Genomic DNA, 12,073 nt, shown 5'->3' with positions numbered 1-12,073 from the left:
TCAGAACAGATAGTCAGACAAGCCAAAATGTCAGGGAGCCAGAGATGAGTGTAGTAGAATAGCAAGCAGGATCTGGAGCCAGAAGGAATGTCAGGCAAGCAAGTCTTTAACAGGAACACAGGAGAGCGTCTCTAGTGACCAAGGTGAAGGCAGAGATCATCTGGACTGGACGGCTTAAGTAGGCAAGACTGACGGGCAGGATATCATCAACAGGTGAGTCACTGTGGAGTGATAAGAGCTGGCAATTAGCCGACAGCTGAGCGGCCAGTTTTGAGAAGGAAGGGCTGAGCCCAGCCTTGACAATCTTCCCCAATGCTCTAAAACATGCACTGGTCACACCCATACTTAAAAAGCCATCCTTGGACCATACCAATCTTAACAATCTACGCCCTATCTCCTTACTCCCCTTTTCCACTAAACTCCTTGAACGCCTGGTCTACAACCACCTTAATGACCACCTTATAAAGAATAACCTTCTTGATCCCCTTCAGTCTGGATTTCGCCCTCAACACCCCACAGAAACTGCTCTTTTAAAACTCACAAATGAGTTATTAACCGCAAAAACCATTCTGTACTTCTACTTCTGGACCTTTCGGCTGCCTTTGATATGGTTGACCACCTCCTCCTTCTCAAAAAACTCTACTCCCTCGGTCTCCATGACTGTGCTCTTCAGTGGCACTCATCCTACCTATCCCAATGCACCTTCAGTGTCACTTTGCTTCCTCCTCTCCTCTTCCCTTCTTCGTCGGGGGTGCCCCAAGGTTCTGTTCTTGGACACTCTCTTATGTTCAATCTACACCTCTTCCCTGGGTCAGCTGATTGCCTCACACGGCTTTCAATATCATATATACGCTGATGACACCCAAATCTATCTCTCCACCCCTCAACTCACTCCATCAGTCTCCTCACGCGCCACTAACTTACTAACAGACATATCTGTCTGGACGTCACACCACTTCCTCAAACTCAGCTTGTCCAAAACCGAGCTTCTAATATTTCCTCTGCTCTACCTTGCCAGACACTACCAGCCACATCTCCAGCCACGTCATTTTGACTCCAACTTCAAGTTCCATAAGGCACATCCAGATATCTGGCCGATAGATACAAACATCTTTAACCTTTGATGTTCTGGATGGTTTATTAACTTTTGATACACACTCTCTATCAACCGGACCTGCATCAAGGGGAAAGTACTATTTTACTTTTCCTCCATAGCTCCAACGGTCTATATAGAGTTATACCACTAAGTTATATAATAAGACCATCCTACAATATACGGACCGCTGGCTGATGTCATTCACATTCTCTGTTGTTTGTGCGCTGCTCTGACGGACATAGCTTTCTTTTAATTTTTGCGTTATGTTCTTTTTCTTTATGGGTGGAGCATCAACATTTGGGAAATGAGCTACAGATCTGGAACCCGCAAGCCCTCTGACCCTGAAGAAGATCTGCATTTTGTTTTTCGAAACGCGTTGGAAGTTCTGTCTGTCTGACAAAGCTCTGGGCTTTTCATTGCAGCTGGTTTCCATTTCTGCTCCCAATATTTGTGTTTGTTGCGTATATCCCCATGTTCATGTTGCTATATATATAATCAATGTGTAATACATTTTGAATATTTTTTACCATCAAACTGTGGCCCGGTTTAAAGTCCCAGCCTGAGGAATTCGACTCTATGGATCAGCGATGTGGTCCACAATCAGTTTAACCACTTCAATACAGGGCACTTAAACACCTTCCCGCCCAAACCAATTTTCAGCTTTCAGTACTCTCACACCTTGAATGATAATTACTCTGTCATGCTACACTGTATCCAAACAAAATTTTTATCATTTTTTTCTCACAATTAGAGCTTTCTTTTGGTGGTATTTAATCACCACTGGGTTTTTTCTTTTTTGCGATATAAGCGAAAAAAGAGTGAAAATTTTGAAAAAAAAACACTTTTTTTAGCTTTTATTGTAAAATTTTGCAAATAAGTCATTTTTCTTCATAAATTTGGGCCAAAATTTATACGGCTACACTTTGGTAAAAATGACCCAAATTAGTGGATATTATTTAGTCTGTGTGAAAGTTATAGAGTCTACAAGTTAGGGTGCAAATCACTGAAAATAGATCACATCTGATCACACCTGATGTACTAAAGGCCTATCTCATTTCTTGAGACACTAACATTCAAGGAAAGTACAAATACCCCCCAAATGACCCCTTTTTGGAAAGTAGACATTCCAAGGTATTTAGTAAGAGGCATGGTGATTTTTTTGAAGTTGTAATTTTTTCCCACAATTGTTGGGAAAATGAAGACTTTTTTTTTTTTTACACAAACTTATTGTATTGACAGGTTATTTCTTGAACACAGCATGCATATACTTGCAACTACACCCAAAAATACATTCTGCTACTCCTCCTGAGTATGGCGATACCACATGTGTGAGACTTTTACACAGCCTGGCCACATACAGAGGCCTTACATCCAAGTAGCACCTCTAGGCATTCTAGGAGCAAAATTACACATATAATTTCATTACGACCTATCTCCCTTTTGAAAGCCCTGGAGCACCAGGACAATGGAAACGCCCACAAAATGACCCCATTTTGGAAAGCAAACACCCCAACGTATAATCTATGAGGCATAATGAGTCTTTTGAATGGTTCATTTTTTTCCAGAAGTTTTCGGAAAACATGGGAAAAAAATGAAAACGCTTTTTTTTTACACAAAGTTGTCCACTTATAAGATATTTCCAACACATAGCATGTACATAGCAAAAATGACACCCCAAAATACATTCTGCTACTCCTCCTGAGTATGGCAATACCACATGTGTGAGACTTTTACACAGCCTGGCCACATGCAGAGGCCTAACATCCAAGTAGCACCTCTAGGCATTCTAGGAGCAAAATTACACATATCATTTCATGACGACCTATCTCCCTTTTGAAGGCCCTGGAGCACCAGGACAATGGAAACGCTCACAAAATGACCCCATTTTGGAAAGCAAACACCCCAACGTATAATCTATGAGGCATAATGAGTCTTTTGAATGGTTCATTTTTTTCCAGAAGTTTTCGGAAAACGTGGGAAAAAAATGAAAACGCATTTTTTTTACACAAAGTTGTCCATTTATAAGATATTTCAAACACATAGCATGTACATAGCAAAAATGACACCCCAAAATACATTCTGCTACTCCTCCTGAGTATGGCAATACCACATGTGTGAGACTTTTACACAGCCTGGCCACATACAGAGGCCTAACATCCAAGTAGCACCTCTAGGCAGTCTAGGAGCAAAATTACACATATAATTTCATGACGACCTATCTCCCTTTTGAAGGCCCTGGAGCACCAGGACAATCGAAACACCCACAAAATGACCCCATTTTGGAAAGCAAACACCCCAACGTATAATCTATGAGGCATAATGAGTCTTTTGAACGGTTCATTTTTTTTCCAGAAGTTTTCGGAAAACGTGGGAAAAAAATGAAAACGCATTTTTTTTACACAAAGTTGTCGATTTATAAGATATTGTTAACACATAGCATGTACATAGCAAAAATGACACCACAAAATTTGTTCTGCTACTCCTCCTGAGTTTAACGATACCACATGTGTGACACTTTTACACAGCCTGGCCACATACAGAGGCCCAACATCCAAATAGCACCTCCAGTCGTTCTAGGAGCATAAATTACACATATAATTTCATGACTACCGATCATATTTTTGAAGGCCCTTCATACTTCTAATACATAACATGTACATACCAAATAACAAAAGATTACCTGTGGTTTTAGTAGTTTAGTGGTCCACAGAGGAGAGCATCGGTCCAGGCAGCAGGCAGGGATGTGGTCAGCGACAGCAAAAGCAATCGTCCAGGCAGCAATACTGTCCATAGTTAGTTCAGGCAGAGATACTGTCAGCACAGCCAAAGCATTGGTCCAGGTAGCAGGCAGAGATGTCCAGGCAAAAATACTGTCTATAGTCAGTAGAGGCAGCAGGCCGAGATATGGTCAACACAGCCAAAGTATTGGTCCAGGCAGCAGAAATAAACAGTCCATAAAGTCCTGGGTCATTACAGGCAGCGATATGGTCAGCACAACCAAAGTATTGGTCCAGGCAGCAGGAAGGACCATCAAGCTTAGGGCCAGGGGGACAGGGGTAGAGGCTTCTCCCACCCAAATCTCTTTGAAGCCTCCGGGCAACCAGACCCTGTTCTGGGAACACAGAAAACCAAAAACTGATTTTCTCTACTCAGAACGCTATTCTGAAGCCCCTCACATATGTGAGACCCCTGTGTACTGAAGTAGAAGGGCAAAAGATCAGTCCAAGTGGCAGGTAAAAACATGGTCGATTTAACAGGCCGAGGTCGGTGTACGTGGAAGTCAGAAAGGTGGTTAAAACGGCAGGCAAAGGCTTCGTCGGTAAATAGGCTGAGGTCGGTGCACATGGAAGTCAAACGTGGTTAAAACGGCAGGCAAAGACATCATCGGTAAACAGGCTGAGGTCGGTGCACATGGAAGTCAAACGTGGTTAAAACAGCAGGCAAAGGCATCATCGGTAAACAGGCTGAGGTCGGTGCACATGGTTTCGAACGTGGTTAAAACGGCAGGCAAAGGCATTGTCGGTAAACAGGCCAGGGTCAGTTAACATGGAAGGTAGAAACATGGTGGCAGGCAAATGATGCACACAGGTAATTGAAATGGGGAAATGGCAGTCTGTTACTAATAAGGGGAACTAATATCTGATGGATGTGTGATAATTTTTGAAGCAATCACCGATACACAGGCCAGGTTGGGAGGGACAATCGGGACAATAAAAACTTGTATCTCTTCTAGCTCCTCCATTCGAGCATACACGACATCTCTTTTGGCGTCTTCTTCCGGATTCTGTGGGGGGAATGTTATAGGGAAAATGTTGCTCAGGAAGTCGACTTACACTCTCAGAGCGAATGCTTCCTGGGGCGGGTCCTTGCTGGTAAATAAGGGCAGTGACAATGTTTTCAAAGTATTTGAGGTAGGTGATGGGTTGGTTTTCGGTGATTTTTGATAGCAGACAAATGAATTGAACATGGCCATATGAAATAGATGAAATGCAACTTTTTTATACCAATATTTGGACTTGCTGGTTGACAAATATGGTTGCAGCATCTGATCATTTAAATCCACCCCCCCATATACAGATTGTAGTCATGGACACATTCAGGCTTTACTACAGGGCCACGTCTTCTCTGAACCTCCACCAAGGTGTCATTGTGAATGGTAGTCATCATGTGAACATCCTTCTTGTCCCGCCACTTCATGGCCAACACCTCCTCATTCCTCATGAATGCGGCTTCCCCCTTTTGTAGCCGTTTTGAAAGTAAGTTCTGTGGGAAGCCCTTCCTATTTTTTCGGGAAAGGTTCCGCAGGCCAGGGTTTTTTCACGATACAGGTGACGGAAAAGGGGCAGGCTGCTGTAGTAATTATCTACATATACATGGTAACCCTTTTTGAACAGGGGGTATGCAAGGTCCCACACAATTTTACCACTGGTTCCTATGTATGTGGGGCACTCAGGGGGCTGGAGCTGGGAGTCTTTTCCCTCATAAATGCGAAATGAGTACACGTAACCAGTGGCTCGGTCACATCATTTGTTCAATTTCACTCCGTACCTGGCTCTCTTACTTGGGATATACTGTTTGATATTCAGCCGGCCAGTAAAGTGGATAAGGGATTCGTCTACACAAATATTTTGGTCAGGGATAAAGACTTCAGAAAATCGTTTGGTAAAAGAATTTATTAGGGGGCGAAGCTTATATAATTTGTCGTGGTTGGGATGATCTTGGGGAGGGCACTGCAAATTATCATTGAAATGTAGGAAACGCGTTATCATATCGTACCGTGTCCTGGACATAACAGAAGAATATAGGGGCATGTTGTGGATGGGGTGGGTGGACCAGTAGGCATGCAGTTCGTTTTTCTTTGTAAGCCCCATATTAAAAGTAAGGTCCAAGAACAATTTGAATTCGTCTAGTGTGAGACGTCGCCATTGGAACATACGGGTGTAGGACGAACTGGGGTTGGCAGCAATAAACTGCTCTGCATAGAGATTTGTTTGGTCCACCATGTACTGCAACAAATCTTCTGGGAAAAACAAATGGAAATAGTCCAAATATTAAAAATTCGAAGTGTTCAGCTGCACACCTGGCTGTGCAGTGAAAGGGGGGATTGTAGCGGATCCTGAGTTGGCAGGCAACCATAAGGGGTTTGCCAGGGCATCGGGAAGGTAGGACTGGGCCCGGATTCTTTGGGCTGGATGTGCAATTCCAGTACTGGTACTGGGCTCCTCTTCCTGGGGTCTGGCGCTGCTGGTGGTAGGCAGGTTTTTTGATCTCAGTCCTGATCACCTTACTCTTTTAGGAGGGGCGGTTTCCTCCGCTGACTCGGACTCCGATCCGCTACCCTCCACTGGCTCGTATTCCGAACCAGAATCGGATAATGAGAGCTCCCCGCTGCTCTCATCATCCGACATGGCAAGGATGTTATATGCCTCCTCAGGTGTATAAACTCTTTGGGACATGATGGTGGTACTTTTGGCGGTACTTATGGGGGATTGTGCGATGGTAGTGATGGCGGGCCTATGTGACAGATGGGCTGTCAGATTCAGATGTTACCGATGGCGGTACTAATAGCGGTACTGTTAATGGTACTGATGGCGGCCTGTGTGACAGATGGGCTGTCAGATGCAGATGGTGCTGATGGTGGTGGCGGTGCTGGTGGCGGTGCTGATGGCGGTGGCGGTGCTGATGCTGGTGGCGGTGCTGGTGGCGGTGGCAGTGCTGATGGCGGTGCTGATGGCGGTACCGGTGCTGATGGCAGTACCGGTGCTGATGGCGGTACCGATGACGGGCTGTGACAGGTTCTGATGGGCTGTGACAGGTTCTGATGGGCTGTGACAGATCCTGATGGGCTGTGACAGATCCTGATGGGCTGTGACAGATCCTGATGGGCTGTGACAGATCCTGATGGGCTGTGACAGATCCTGATGGGCTGTGACAGGTTCTCTTTATTGATGAGGGGGGGGTTCGTGTTGTGCAGACAGTAGACTATAGAACAGATGTAGAAATAGTGTTTTACTCACTGATCAGATCTCTCCTTCTCTCTCCTCACACGATCGGTGTGTGAGGAGAGAGAAGGAGAGATCCCTGGAAACTGCCACAGTGTTTATACTTGTGACCGGCTGTGATTGGACACAGCCGATCACATGGGTAAACAGCCATGTCATTGGCTGTTTACCCTGATCGGAGATGCGCTGTGTCCGAGGGACACTCGCCTTCTCCGATCGGCGCGCTGCGCGCCCCTAGGCGGCGCGCATTGCGCGTGCCTGACTTCTTATGACAGGTGACCGGCTGTGGTTGGACACAGCCGATCACATGGGTAAACAGCCATTTCATTGACTGTTTACCCTGATCGGGGATGCGCTGTGTCCGAGGGACAAGTGTCATCCCCAATCGCCGTGGTGCGCAGTAGCAGATAATCCTGATCACGTCATATGACGTCCGATCAGGATTATCAAACCACTTTGCCGCCGTCAATATGTAATAGGGCGGGCGGCAAGTGGTTAAACAATTAGTTGCGGTAGAGGGTCTCTTTAAATTTATGGAAACAAAATGGTCATGTACTCAGGTGTCATAAACCAGATGTGACCAGAACTGTGTCACTGCGACAGAGTGAACCAAACATAAGTAGGTGAAAGTAAGTGATTTTATTAAGATAAATGCATATAAATGTGAATACACCACCAATACAAAACAGAGTGAAAAAACCAAATAACTAAAACAAACAACAAACAAACCAGTATATATATATATATATATATATATATATATATATATATATATATATATATATATATATATATATATATATATATACATATATATATATATATATATATATATATAGCAAAAGGGGGTACCAGAATCGTAGTCAAGCCAGGACAGGGTCATAAACGGTAGGTTAGCAGATGGGGCGCAAGGAGTAAACAGACAGGGACAAGGTGGAAGGGATCAGGCTGCAGGACAAGGATCCAGGGATGCAGGAACAGACAGGATCAGGTACAACAGGTTCAGGATACAAAAATCAGGGATCAGGTTCAGGATCAGGATAACAGGTAATAGGATGCAGGTCAGGGCTCAAGGAAAATACCAGGGCAAGGTGTGTGTGCACTTGCCGGGTATTTATACTATTACCTGTTATCAAGCTCAGGTGATGCCTGACTGCAGAAGGTAATATCTGCTCCACACTTCCAGGATCCATACGCTGGTGGACGCCAGTACTGCGGCCCAAAGACACACAACACCAGCAGGGGAAAGCTCTCCTGACAGTTCCAAACTCCCAGGAGACACCTGCTGGTGGACCTCAGTACTGCACGCCAAATGATAGATATTACCAGCGGATGGAACCTTTCCTGACATCAGGGCTGCTGTTAGAAATCACCCCCCCCCCAAAAAAAATATCAAATGATATTTTCACTAAAATGCCATGGTCACAATGCTGTGCATTTCAGCCATGGCAGAAATTATACCATTGCTACAGTCGCCTCCTGACACCTGTTTTTTTTTTTTACTTTATTTAAAATTGCTGAATGACAATTTTACATCACGAGACTGCGCTGCAACTGTGAGCCAAGTGTTTGGCTCGCAGTTGCAGAGCGACCCCATTGAACTCGATGGGGAGTTTGATAGGTGGTGCTGGCTGTCAAACTCTGCAACCTGCGTTAAAAATGCTGCAGCTGTGAAGAAGTAAATTACAGCCATGGCATGTACAGTATACAAAAATAAAGTGTGGCGCTGAGGGAGCAAGACAATAATATATTTGTTCGTTATTGAGCGAAGCCCGCCTGAATGTCTGTCTGGAGAGCAGTGATGCACAATAAAGTGTTTGGTGGAACAAGACTGTTCTAGTATATCCTATTAACTACCGTCAATAGAATATATATTAATAAAAGAAAAGTGAAACGAAACAGTATGGAGTGTAGGTACTAGAAAATAACTGACACTCTAACATGATACAAACAAGTGATGATATGTGAAGTATGGAGTGTAGGTTATTGTCCAACACTTTTTAACTATTTATGAGGTTTAGCAATGTTTACGCCATGTCGCATTTAAAATTTTGTTTTTTTTTCCCCCATGGTGATTACGTTTTTTTCTGTCATCTATATAGCTGGACTGCATTTGCGTTCCAAACACTTTTCACCATCTTGAGGCGTGGTCCGCATATGCGCTCCACTACCTCTAGGCTGTTTTTCCTCACGTCCGGTAGCCGTACGAGTGACGTCATATACGTGGAACATGAGTCCTGATAGGACGCCGCGTTCCATCTCTCCTCGTTGGTGATTGGCCTGTTATCCGTGTTGTCCCATGTGATCATGTTGAACTCCGACCCAGGGGTCTGGTTGGTGGGGGAAGATCATGTGACATCAATGGGAGGTGGGCCGTACGCAACGCTGTTTTCGCTAGCACCTCATTGGTTTACCATTTCGAGGTTTGGATATTTGCCTTTCATCTGATCATTATGATTGGTCGATGACAATCACAGACGCCATGTTCCCGAGACCCGGAAGTGGCCGCGTAAATGGCGTGAACAGGTGCTATTGTTTTTCTAATTATACGTTCATAGATATATACAGGCATTATCGTGGCAGACAGTCATATACCCCAGTCGAAGTCCTAGCGGACAAAACGCGTCGGGTTTGTTATGCCTGTCTTGCCACAACCTAACTAAGCGCTTATTTTTATATTTATCCTGTACCTGGTTTCCATTTCTGTTGTTACAAGCCAGTGTGCATTTTATGGTACTATTTTTTAATAAAGCTTTGAAAAGCTGATTCACACTATGGGGAAGTCTTCTTTCTGATCCCTATTTTTGAGGGCTAATACCCACCACACGGAAATTGACCTTGGACGAGCTGTTTGTACCCACACCATGGATGGCGGGAGCCGGTAGGATTTGAGAAGGTTGGTCAGTGTATGCCACGGTGTTCCATCCTTTCCAGTCGCTGTGGATAAAGGTGCTACATCCTCCATTTCTCTATCTTAAGCCTGTCTGACTCCCAAGCCGCTGGCTGGTGAGTCCACCATTGCTGGTAAGAGTACTTTCACCTGTCCCTATCTGAATGCAAGTTTGATTACTCCATCTTGTGGTTGCCATCCCCAGATTCAAGGGTCCTACATCACCTATCCTGGTTGCTGCTGGTTCTTCCTTTTTTTTGGCCAAGCTTCCAAGTGTTTGCCTATGCACCTGTTTTTGGACTTTTTAGTTGCACTATTATTATATTCTTGTTTGTATTGCAGTCTTCCGGTTGCAATAGCCACACTAGGATTATTTGTTATTTTGGGTTATTATTACCCATTTCATGTATGTTGTACTATTGGGTTTCCTCGTATAGGCTATACTGGTATGGATTCATTGATGTTTCTTACGTATATCATCACTTTTTTGTATTATTTTAGAGTGTTAGCTATTTTTTAGTACCTACACTCCATACTTCACATATCATCACTTGTTTGTATCATGTTAGAGTGTCAGTTATTTTCTAGTACCTACACTCCATACTGTTTCGTTTCACTTTTCTTTTATTAATACATATTCTATTGACGGTAGGTAATAGGATATACTAGAACAGTCTTGTTCCACCAAACACTTTATTGTGCATCACTGCTCTCCAGACAGACATTCAGGCGGGCTTCGCTCAATAACGAACAAATATATTATTGTCTTGCTCCCTCAGCGCCACACTTTATTTTTGTTATTTCACCACAATTTTGTCTGATTGTTGTGTTGGCTGCTTTTGCTTTTACGGTTTTGGGTTGGCGCATTATTATTTTTAGATTTGCTTGAGATTTTATGTACAGTATACAGCCTTGTCTGACTGTACTGTTAGGATTCGGTTGCGAAGCCACTGAAAAGAGCCCTTTGGCTGCATTCATGCTTGGCATTTCCTGAATGCGTGACAAAGTGCACAGGAATAGCCCATTTCAGAAATGCACTGCAAACGTGCATAGCGCTTGTGTTGCCAATAATTGTTACTGGCACCCCAAATGCAGTTAGCAGACCAGTATTTTGTCATTTGGCAAACTTGTAAAGGTGCATGCTTGAAAGGGTTCTAGAGCTTCTATGGTGCATTTGTTGCATGTAGAGCATCACATTCAAGTGAAGTTTCACTCCCCCCCCCCACACACACACACACTCACCCCCTCCAGCAGAAGCACTACCCCATTCAAGCTCTGCAGCCAGCACTGGAGCTTATAGTGCGCAGAGTGGAGGGAGGCGGAGCAGAGCTCAGGACTCATAGAGCAGGCAGAGAACTTCTTCCTTCCTCGATCTTGCATGCTGGGGGGGGGGTTCAGGACTTGGCACTGCAGACTCAGAGGCAAAGGTAGAGACTCTTCAGCTGTCCCTGCTGCAAAATCAGGACAGTTGGCAAGTATATAAAACCATTCCCTGTGCAGAGCAGCCAGAGCAAAAAAATGGGCAGCTCTGCAGGGGGTCCACAAGAGTCACAAGGCAGTACAGCCATCCCTTCTGCTGGGCAGGTGCCCGGGCCCCCCTTTTGAACTGATGGGGCCTGGGCCTGGTACAGGAGGGCTGGCTGTACTGTCTTATCAGAGGCCCTGCCTATACCATATGATTAGCTGTAAAAAATTACAAATCCAAACATCTCGCCATGCCTCTTACTAAATACCTTAGGCTGTCAACTTTCCAAGAAGGGGTCATTTGGGGGGTATTTTTACTATCCTGGCATTTTAGGGCCTCAATTTCATTTACGTATAGTGTTGCATGACTGAGCAATTGCCAGTTAAAGTACCACACTGCTGAATAGCAAAAAATGGTCTAGTCATGAAAGGGGTAAGACCTCTCAATGGTCAAGTGGTTAAGCATATTGCATTGGAATGCTTATAGTATTGTTGTTCTTTTCTTTTTAGTATCTGGTAAGTACAGTATATCAGGTGCATTCATTTAAAGCTGAACTCCAGATAAGATATTTATGGCATGCTTACACTAGCCCAGCCTGGACCAATAAAAGTATGCGTATC

At 44.3% G+C, this 12,073-nt stretch overlaps 1 protein-coding gene across 1 annotated transcript in view; it reads left to right on the top strand.

Annotated features, from left to right (window-relative positions):
* Nucleotides 1-12,073, top strand: part of WNK4 (WNK lysine deficient protein kinase 4) — a 486,906-nt gene that overhangs the window by 368,776 nt on the left and 106,057 nt on the right. The gene's annotated exons all lie outside the window — the stretch shown is intronic.

The sequence above is a fragment of the Aquarana catesbeiana genome, linkage group LG12 (genome assembly GCF_042186555.1).
Source record: "Aquarana catesbeiana isolate 2022-GZ linkage group LG12, ASM4218655v1, whole genome shotgun sequence".
Classification (NCBI taxonomy): domain Eukaryota; kingdom Metazoa; phylum Chordata; class Amphibia; order Anura; family Ranidae; genus Aquarana; species Aquarana catesbeiana.
Note: the sequence above shows the minus strand (reverse complement) of the source record. Positions and strands in the feature narration are given on the sequence as shown.